This window comes from Thunnus maccoyii, chromosome 16 (genome assembly GCF_910596095.1).
Source record: "Thunnus maccoyii chromosome 16, fThuMac1.1, whole genome shotgun sequence".
NCBI lineage: Eukaryota > Metazoa > Chordata > Actinopteri > Scombriformes > Scombridae > Thunnus > Thunnus maccoyii.
The window spans coordinates 17,305,073-17,315,484 of record NC_056548.1 but is presented as its reverse complement, the minus strand read 5'-3'; positions in this window follow the sequence as shown (position 1 = coordinate 17,315,484).

Below are 10,412 nucleotides of genomic sequence, written 5' to 3'. Positions count from 1 at the left end.
CTGTGCACAAATTGCAGATGCATCACTGAAAAGAACTAAAAAATGTATATAATAATAATCAAAATAATATAACACACACACGTATATATGTGATATATGTGTGTGTGTGTGTGTATATATATATATATATATATATGTATTTACCACTTAAATAAATAAAAAATGCATCGACAAAGAGGAACAGAGAACACATTTTAAACTAAGCAGCATGCTGTACAGTATAAAGTCGGCTGATAAACTACTACCCAACTAGCAGCCTAATATGACCCACCTTTGTAACAGTGCTCGTCTACAGCCCTGGGTTTTTCTGGGCACTACTGAGCCACATTTTTTAGTTAGTTAACAATTTCTCAAACAACCTGCCTCTTTCTTCCCCCCTTCTGGGCTTTCCAATAAGGACAGGGTGCAGGAAAATAACAGGTTCTTTCAAGCATTAACTTATGAGTTACAAAGTAACCTGTGGGGAGAGTTGCCATAGAAACCAAGCTCATTATAATGAGAAAGTCAAGTACGAAGGAGAGATGGATTGCACACTTACTCTTTTAACCACAACCAAAAGTGTTTATTACATTTGTACTTTGGCATGAGGCAGAGATGCTTTAAGATAAACATTTAGTTTGCTAGCTTGGGAGATCTGAGGACCACCAGGTTTGTTTGGAAGTAGCTGGAACAAATGGGGCAAGTTGGAGAATCAATTTTAAATCCCTAGCCCTAACCCTTACCCTTACAAACTGGAGGAAAGATATTCTAACTTTAAAACTTTCCATAATTCATTTGTACCTGAGGAGAATTTAGTGTTTCTGCGTGTCAGTCTTTAGGACAGGGAGCACGACAATGGGCTCCACAGGCTCCAGACCCAGGCTTCATAAAGTGGCCCCATGTAAAAGTCCACCAAAAGAGGGGAAACAACGAGTCAGCCAGTCCAAACCACAGTGGACTCTCCCCACTCTGCCGATCACTCTGGAGCAGCCATCAGGATCTTTGGGACAGAGGAAAACAACTTTGCCTCCATTGAAACAGGAAATAAGTCTTTCCACACTCTCAGGTTAGTAGTTTTTAATTCAGGCTTTTTTCTTTTAACACCATCTCATTGTGATACTGGTTTTGATGATAGATAACAGTGTATGCATGTGTGTGCCATAAGAATCATGCTTTGCAGGAAACCTCCCACCAAAGCAAAGCAACAACTCAAGCATCATTCATTCTCATCCACCCCGAAGACCCCAGGTTAGCATGGCAAAATCAGCTCCCTAATGTAGTTTTTTTTAACTATAACAGGCTATTCTTGTGTCCTGAGTCATATGAGAAGTTGCTCATGTGTTCAGTCCTGTGCTGGGATTCAGGGAGACAACATTTTGCATTATTGTTTCTGACTGGTTGTGATTTTTTACCCAGACATCCCACCATTATCTCTCCTCAGGCACTGCAACCATTGGCCCTTCAAATTGGCCACACAGGCACTGCCAGTCAAATTGCCATGGTAATAAAAAAAAGAAATCAAAGTGAAATATCCCTGCTGACTGTCCCAGCATCACTACCCTCGTTCCATTTTGAAACCCAATAAGGAATTTGATGTTTGTTGTAGGGCAGGGACTGCAGAGATGGGGGTGTCCGCCAGTTTTCTACAATCGGCCAGACAGGACACTCCGGCACCGGCAGAATGATTCAGGTAAAGCATGTTGTCAAAGTATAGAAGCGCTGAAGTGCATCTATAACATCAATAATTCAGATAATATATTTTTATATTGCGGGAAAATTAAAGTGTGCAGTCGTGCTTAAGAAAGAGAGAGAGAGAGGGAGGGAAGATGGAGCGGGGAGAGAGAGACAACTGTGAGCTGTGAGTGTGGGCCCTTCCTGTCCCAGTGGATCTGATTAAAGTGCCGGTGGAGTGGAAAGTGGGGTGGTCTACAGCCATGACTGGCCCTTAATGGGATCTATTTTCAGGGTACAGGGAACAGAAAGGCCCTCACTATTAAGCACACACTCGACACAAAGAAAAGAATAGTCTTGACTGTCACATGATTTTTTCTATAGAATGGTTTACTTTAAGATTAACTACCGTTCATAGGAATACGCTTACTAAGCTATAAATCACATGAGGTATGCATTGTAATTCAGTGGCGGAAAATTTTGAGGACAATACTGAGTGCTTTACTTGAGTATTTCCATTTTCTGCTACTTTATATTTCTACCCCACTACATTTCCACAGTAGGAAACATTGTACTTTTTACCCCACTATATTTATTTGAAAGCTTTAGTTAGTTTTCAGATTAAGATTTTACACAATGGTTAATATAGTAAGCTTATAAAATACACCACATTGTTAAAGATTACACCAGTGGTTTCCACTCTCTTTGTCTTGTGAACTCAGGTATCAAATCAATGTGTGGTTGTGTCTCTTGTATCATAAAAGTGTATAGTTGTGTCTCTGTCATGTTTCAGATGTCTATGAGTTGTTAGCAGGTCCACCAAAGAGACATTTCCCCTCTAAACATCTTACATGGTTTAATTTCAGAAACTGTTCAAATGATCCAATTTTTCACCAAAAATCACAGATTAGAGAAAAAGTCCAAAAACTGAAAACTGATTTATGTATCAGAACTTCTTTCATCTCTTTCATCTCATCATTGATTAATCATCTAACCCCACCGGACTATCTAGCTAACTTTATATAAAGTAGTTCATACTGACTCCGCCTCGAGCAGCTACAACAGGAAAATTCTGTTTACACACTGATGCATTTACAATAATGTCATATAGAATAATTGACAATGTAATGTTTCTTTAATTAGTATGTGAGAGGTTGATATATGTGATATATATTTTGAGCTGAAATTAAATGACAGAAGATTAGCTGAAATTAAATGACAGAAGATTAGCTGAAATTAAATGACAGAAGATTAGCTAAAGTCAATAACATGAAAATTTGAACACTACTGCCAATTATGAACTTTAGAATTTGTTGTTCAGATTTATTGCTCTGCTTTGTCCCTACAGACATCACACCACCATACAGGATCCGTTTTTAATTCACTTTTCAAAATTTGTATTTTGTATATGTGTATTTATTTAATACACATATACAAACAACAATCACATTTATATTCACAGTTATGGTCAGTTCAGAATGGCTGTTTTGGAGAAGACCTCTGAAGAATCTTCTTCAACCTGCAGTGGATGCTCGTCAAAAAGACTTGGTTCCCATGTTTTGTGAAGTGTACTCGATCTGGCAGAAATATTTTCTTGTCGTAATATCTCAAGAAGGGGTGTTCAATTACTTCACCGCCAAGGCTGCCAATATTATTCCTCATGCAACTGTTGATGATCTTCCTGTCATTATTGACCTTCCATGGCTTTCCATTTCTCCACTCCTGCCGTTCATTGATGCAGGAAAATGCAATCTTCATTGAGGGAAACTCTGCATGCAGCTGCATCAAGTCCCTCTGCATTACAGATACAAGTTCCTGACTTGACATCAGTCCTAGGTCATTGCCACCGGCATGGAGCACCAAAATATCTGGAGGACTCTGTGTGGCCAACTCAGCATAAAAACGGGGAAGGACACCACTCCAACGCATTCCTCCTTTGCCAAACCACTGAACATTGGCATTAAGTCCGAAATTCTTGCCAAACTCATGCGATGCTTCCTCCCCTCGACGAACATAACTGTCGCCGATGATCGATGGGACATGGTGTCTGGGTTTCTGGTGCCACTTGAAGCCACCTCTCTCCTCATCGTAGATATGATCTTGACCACGGTGCAAGAAACCTCTTTAGACGTGCTTGGTAGTTCTATGACTTTCTCCTCAGTGTCCGTTGTCATCCTCCTCCTCTTTCTCTCTGGGGACGAGTCCTCTGGGATTCTTTGGCTGCCCTGTGAAATTTCCCAGTAGGGCCTTTTCACTGGAGATCTTCCTCCACAGATCTTCCTCTCCTTCCTTTCAGAGGAGCAGATCTCTGCAATTCTGTGGCTGCCCTGTGAAATTTCTCCATAGGGTATTTTCACTGGAGATCCTCCTCCACAGATCTTCCTCTTCTTCCTTTCAGGGGAAGAGAGTTCTGCGATTCTGTGGCTGCCCGGTGAAATTTCACTGTAGGGCCTTTTCACTGGAGATCTTCCACAGATTCCACAGATCTTCCTCCTCTTCCTTTCAGGTGAGGTGCTGTCAGAGTTCCCGTTGTTTTTTTGGGAAATTTGAGCATAGGCCCTCTTTCTTCTCTCCAGAGGCTTGATCTTGATACATCTGGCGACTGTTGCAAATGCTCCTTTTCCAAGTGTGTCCTGAACTGTGTAGTTCGAGGACATGGAGGAGAGCTGGCTTCCTCTGAAGACTTGGAGGTCCATGTCAGAAGTGACAAAGGAGCTGGATTTCTCAGCCATTTTACAACAGGAATCCTATTGAATGAAACTCTTTTTCCAAACTGTTTTTCCAAACTCTTGTAGATAAGATGGTTAGAAATCGGTCTTGTGTTCTGCACTCACAAAGTTGAACTGATGTGGAGAAGATTCTAATTTATGAACAGTTTGCTGAGTTCTGGAAGTTCTGAAATGCATCATGACTTATGATGGGCCTTCTCTCAGGTCGTCATGGTGACTGAGCCAGCTGGCAAAATGTAGCTTCACAATAATATGAATAATAAAAACAGATGTCTGATGTTTGATTGTTATTAAAATGGCCACTTTGTCTTGATAGCAAGCAAGAGTGCTTGAACTCCTTTTTGACAGGAAGAAAACCTGTGACACAAATTCACATAAGCCATGCATAAAATATTACAGTCCATGTAAAGCAACAATAAATATGTGTTCTGAGTTTGTCACGCCACAGAAAAATGTATAATTAACCACCCAGCCAAATTTGAATGATTAAAAAAAAGTATATAAAATTGGGTTTCAAAATCTTCAAAAAATAAGCAGTATTCTCTGCTCTGAAATGCTGACAGCGTGTCTGCTGGAGGGACTGAAAGCACAGCCTAACTGAACGCTCATACCAAGCTCCCCTAGAAAAATACAGAATTTAAAATAGGCCTCGTTTGTTGGTTTAAGGCAAGCAGTATGGATGATGTTTAATTTGGCACATATTCAGACAGAAATGAGGACTTCAGATTTTACTGAGACATGACTATTACACCAGGTCTCAGTAACAACTACATTCTGCAAACATTTTCGATACTCTGATCTTGTGGACAAAGCGTATGACAAATGAACAAATGTAAACATGGACAGTCTTGATAATTGGAAGATTTGTGAGGGAAACAGCCCTTAAAGCTTTTGACGCACTTAAATCCCAGAACAATAAAAAAACAAAAAGTGGCAAGGAGGCCACTCAAGACACTAATTATATTTGATTATCACCTTTGTAAAAGCAACAATAACACAGCTTTAAAAATAAAATATACAAATGCTGTGTCATTCAGTGGTGGACATAACTAAGTACGTTTACTCAGGTGCTATACTTTACAATTTTGAGGTACCTGTACTGTACATGATAACTTTCATTTTCTGCAACTTTTCACTTCACAACAGTTATTTGACAGCTTTAGTTACTAGTTGCTTTTCAGATTAAGATTTTCCACAAGAGGTTAATATAATAGGCTTGTAAAATACAAAACAATGTTAAGGAGTAAACTGGAGGTTTACAGTCTTTTTGTCTTGTGAGCTCATGTATAAAATTTGTATTTGTCTTGTTTCAAATTTCTATTAGTTTTTTTTTATTTATTTACAACAAGGATACAGGAATGACATACAGTAGGAAGGTAGAGGTGGATACAGGTTAACAACATTTAGAATATTAAAATGGAGAGATTAACTACAGATGTGCATGGAGAAGATGTGCAGTGAATGATTGTTGTGGGGAAGCAGCTGTGTGGAGTGAGTTTGGGCATAAAAGTATTTGAATCATTAATGATATTTTAGCAGCAGTAATAGTAGAAACAAACAAAGGGACGGTTGGTAGAAAAATGGAGGAAAAAGTGGATGAATGAGTAAATAAATAAAAAAAATAGAAATGAATGAGGAGAGAAAGAAATGTCAATAAATCATTATGTGACAATAATAATATTAATAATGATGATGATGATGACAAAAAAGGGCAAAATTTTTCTTTTTTCTATTCTTCTTTAGCAGTTTCAATGTAATGTGTTTATGCCTGTAAGTGTGTTTTCAATTGTATGTCTGCCTCTAAAGAGTGTATATGTGTTTGTAAGAGTGTATGTGTATGTATGGTCCTATTAGTGTTTGTATATATATGTGAATGTACATGGATGTTATTTTTTTGAGTTTGTTGTGGCACCAACTTACCAGCAACTCAAGAGATTTAAGAAGTTTTGGGTACTTTTCACTGAATTGGTCAGATTGGGGTTTTTTTGGGGTTTTTTTTGAAGAGCTGAGTTTTGTTCAAGCGTTACCTGTTCTGTTAAATATTTAATCACTCTGAGATAGTGAATTGTTTTCTGTTTTTCCAATTTAGTAAAATAGTTTTCTTGGTGATAGTTAGAGCTACCGGTAGAGGTGTTTTGATTTGTTTTTGTGATGTGTGAAGTATGTCCAAGTCTCCTAATATGCACAGTGACAGGGATGGGGGGATGCTGCACCCAAGAAACAGTGATAGTTTAGTAGTTATTTCTTTCCAGAAGTGTTGTACTGGTGGGTACAGTGAGTGCATATGTCTGATCTAGTAAGTCCCATTATGTGCATCTTGTATTGTGTAATATGTATTCTGTGAATGACTTTGTATTGAATTAGTCTTGTGTTAGTGTTCATGGACATGTTGAAGGTATTTTTGCATATTTGAGTCCAGAAGTCCAGTTTTTTTTCCCCATTTATTTATTGGAAGAGGTGTGGTGGAATCAGTGGAGGATATAAAAGTTTGTATAATTTTGACAAAGGTTTGTTTGAGTTAGCAAATTTTTTGATGTTGTCTAATAGGGGCAGTGGTTGAAGCTTGTTATTTGATGTGTTGGTTTTTGCCCTGATTGCAAGCTTTAATTGAGTGTATTGTAAGTATGCCCCCCCCCCCCCCCCCCCCCCCCCCATTCCATTAACTGTTGGAAGGTAAGTAAAGTATTAGATGTAGATGTGTTATGCCTTTTTCCTTCCATTTGATGCCTGTCATGGGTGATTTGTTAACAAGAAAATCTTGGTTGTGCCAAATAGGTGTATGTGAGCTAGGTGACATTGTGAAGTTATTGTGTCATTTTATAACAGTTGATTTGATCTAATATTTATAAACAGTATAAACAGTATATAAAATATAAAATCTAATATACAATTAGTATAAACAGTCTAGACAGTATAGACAAAGTCAACAGTCTATGTATTAAGTAATGACTGAAAAGGCACAGGCAGAAGCATTATGCTAATATATGTCTATCCTACTTTCTTTTTACAACCATAACAGGAAAATGCTACTTACACACTGATTCATTAACTATCTATTATGTCATATATAATAATATATCAGTCACAGTCCATTCTGCCATTGTTGTAATTTATGTGTGAACATGTGTTCTTGTGGGCTTTAGGGAGGGTTTCTGGAGGCCCAGACAGCTCTTGCACAACAGGCTCATCGGTATCGACGAGCTCATCTCCGACAGGCCAGAGAGCAGAGAAGACATAAAGTTGTCTACACATTTGATGGTAGGACTGCAATTTATAATCTTAATGAGTAATTTAATCCAAAGACTAATTGAATTTAGCCTTTTGATGAATTCCATCCTCTCACTGGTTCCTTCAGCTGGAGGTCCAAATAAAGAAGGGATCCAAAGGTTGAAACTTGTGAGAAGACCAACAGAGAGGGACATCTTCTGGGATGAGACTACAGGAGAAAGGCTGGACCTCAGCTGCCTTCTGGAACCAAAATCTCTGACCCTCGTCATTGAAGAGACACAGCAAAACCTCCTGCGCAAAGCCGAAGAGTCTAACCAGAGAAATCAAGCTCGAGGCCCCAAAGACAGAGATAAAAGGACTGTTCAACAAAATGAACATGAAGGGGTGTCTCTTGACAAAAACTTATCATGGACAAGTGAAAGGGACATAGAGAGAACAGAGAATAAGGGTAAAACACAGAGGGATAGTTGGATGTGGTCTGCCAGAGGCTGCCAGACAGGGAGGATAAGAGGTGCAAGAGGGATCTGGGACCATAAGCTCAACTAAGAGCACTTTTTTCATTTTGTAATCTGGATCAGAACAGATCTTAAACATGGGGTCTGTTAATGCAAATTAATTACTAAAACAGCTTCTGTAGCATCTTGGTCACTAGATGCTTTAATCCAAAGCATCACATTTGCACAGGTGGTCATTTTCAGTCACCTTCTCACAGGGTTAGAAACAGTTTGCAAAATAACTAAATAGAACTTTGTAAAGGAGATATTCCCTGCATGGCTGAGCTTATGGTGCCCTCTATGGGTGAAAATGGTGAACAAAATGAGTAAATGTGCTGTAAAGGCATTGAGTCTATAAAGCTCATCTAGCCTTCCTACAATATTGATAGCAAAACATCCAAAAATAAACCTCATATTCAGTTCAAAGAGTTGGGATTCAAATCAGCCAGCTTTGAAGACTCTTGTCTGTTTGGGCAAAAGGTATAGAAATTAGTACAAAAGAATCCTTCAGTATCCAAAGATATCCGTAAAGATCTGTGGCTCTTGAAGAATAATTAGAATGCAAACAGGAAACTGCTAATTGCACCATCATTTTTCAAGTGGTCTCCCCAAAGCCAGCTCTTAGCAGGCTGTGAGAGTCTGAGAGTAACTGGACTCCTACCAAACACCTGAGGCCACAGTTGCCAACAAAAGCCTGGTCCTCAGGCACGCTGCATCAGATGAACATTGCTGGGATCACATCATACAGCAGGGGGGCTGGTCAGGAATTAAATCAGCAAAGATGATCTGGCAATGATTAAGTAGAACTAGTTCAATAGTAGAATGGTGATTAAACTGTATTTTTTTAAAAATCAACATGATTTATTGAAGTCTACCACTGGGTGTCATTATTGGGCTAAGGGACAAAGTAAACTCCACTCCCACAGTTCAGTGAATAACAGTTCCAATATTTAAAAAAGTGTAATAAATGCTTAGGTATGTTGAACCCTTTGGTATGAAAGGAAATTCTGAGCACAACTTTATATTGTCCCAACATGATTTATGACAATCGAAACTTCTGTTTTTTTCACAATTTATTTTTGGCCCATGTGATCGTCATTTTGATGAATACTGTAAAAACAAAAATCCCTTTCCTGTATGCATGTATATACAAGTAAACAATGATGAAATAAATGAATGATTTTTAAAAACACAATAGAATTTAATGCCCTGAGGTTTGGGCTGAAGGCACTGGAGCAGAGCAACACATTAAAACGAGTCCATCTACTTAGCAAGCCATTCAATCAACAAAGCAAAGTCTGCCAGTGAGAGGTCGGTGACTGCAGACTTGAGGAGCCAGACTGACCACATATTGGGATACTGAGGAGATTTAGAGTGGCCCAACTCTTCAAAAAAAACTTCTCCTTTTCCAGTTCGCTAGCCACACACACTGGGCCTTAAAGCCAAATCATCGTGGAGGGGGAGAGCCGAGAGGTCTCGGTGTCTGCCACTCCGTACAGCTACATAAAAAGAAGGTGAAGGATGCCGTGTGAGCAATTGGTTCCAATTGACAGAGGATTGGTCATGGTCAGCCTTCTGAGTGGAAATCCACGTGAGAATGTAGCATTTGGACCAGCAAGGGGCACAAGAGGCCAACAGCAGACAATGAGGGCACTCAGAGGAGTCTGGCCGCTGTGGAATAGCAGGGCACAATCTCCTCTGATTTAACCCTTCATCAGCTTGTTATTCATTCAACTTAATACACTGAGATGCTGCTTTTATAGTAGAAATGTAACAGAGTTAGTATATGTACCTCGTCATATTTCAGGTCAGAGAAACATCTAAAACTTTTTAAATGATGTTTTTATAATTAAGTGTTGACAATAAAGAGAGGTCTAACCTGACAATTGTGTTACTACAACAAAGATAAAAAACATATACTTAAAGATCTACATTAATTGAGTTAAAGCACCAATGCAACCTCAAGAGGCGACACAACAATTACCATCCTTGTGACTTTTTCACCAATTAGGCGGGTCCTGCAAGCTGAATGGGACCGGCTACTTTAAAGTCTCTGAGGGTCAGCGCTCAATCACAGTCTGGTTGGAGAGGTTGTGTTCAAACTAGCCACTAGTTGACAGGGCGGGGACGGGGTCAAAAGGGGTAGGGGTAAGTGGTGGTGATGGGAGGCGAGGAGGTGGGGGGGGGCTAGGCCTCCTGCCAGCTCTAAAGAGGAGCCTTTTGTAGCCAAGACACTGGCCAGAGCAGCCTGGTCTTTCACAGCCCAGCCGCCCCTCTCCTCCAAGCCCACAACAGCTGATGACAAGGCCCC